The sequence below is a fragment of the Rana temporaria genome, chromosome 8 (assembly GCF_905171775.1).
Source record: "Rana temporaria chromosome 8, aRanTem1.1, whole genome shotgun sequence".
Classification (NCBI taxonomy): domain Eukaryota; kingdom Metazoa; phylum Chordata; class Amphibia; order Anura; family Ranidae; genus Rana; species Rana temporaria.
The window spans coordinates 88,186,944-88,187,730 of record NC_053496.1 but is presented as its reverse complement, the minus strand read 5'-3'; the positions used below and the strand labels follow the sequence as shown (position 1 = coordinate 88,187,730).

At 49.0% G+C, this 787-nt stretch overlaps 1 pseudogene; it reads left to right on the top strand.

The window, feature by feature from the left end:
- Positions 1-451: 451 nt before the first annotated feature.
- Positions 452-562, top strand: LOC120912518 (annotated as a pseudogene).
- The last annotated feature ends 225 nt before the right edge of the window (positions 563-787 follow it).

Sequence of the window (787 nt, the reverse complement as noted above, 5' to 3'; positions counted from 1 at the left end):
GTAGGCTGCAGGGGAGCCGCTGGCCAGGAGTTCTGAGACTAAGCCTCCTCACGCTTTTGGAAGCTTTTGCAAGGTTCCAGAAAGCAGGGGGAGTTACCAAAGGGGCTGCTTGATGAGTCATTCAGCCTCCCTGAGTCACTGAGCCATGACCCAGATTCAACCCAGGCCTGGCTCTCAGCCAGGCCAGTTTACCTACTCTAACAACTACTCTATGCACACTCTATTTAGCACATTAGTGGGTGCTACATGAGATAAATACCAAATGGTTTCCTGAGATAAATACCTCACATTTCAATGAAATATCTCATGCCTTATTTTAGTAGCGTTTTTTGTGAATTTCAAAACAGCTATGAGCTATTTTTATCTCAGATTTGAAAGAATAAAATACACCTTTATGAACTAAGCAAGCCCAGTATTCTAAATGAGGTCTAACTAAGATATCTCTCTCCCTATCGCTTCTCTGCCTTTTGGCTTAGATCAAGTGTAGTACCTGTTCTTATCAGTTGCCAGAGGAGGCGCTGAAGCTACTCCCAAGAATGGGGAGGGTGGATGCAAATCCAATGGTGTCATTGCACCTGGAAGGACGGTTTCTGTAGTGACTACGGCGATCTGCCCGACAGATACTGGGGGCCGGCCCATGGTCGAGTCTGAGACGTCTGGAAGGGTGCTCCTGGTAGGGATAGGTTGCTGCATCGGGTCTGGCTGAAGGGCCGGGTTTCTCCAGCCTTCTGGCTGGTGTCGGTGTGGGTGCTGTCCCTGTCGGCAATCTGGTAGGAGGAGCTAGTGC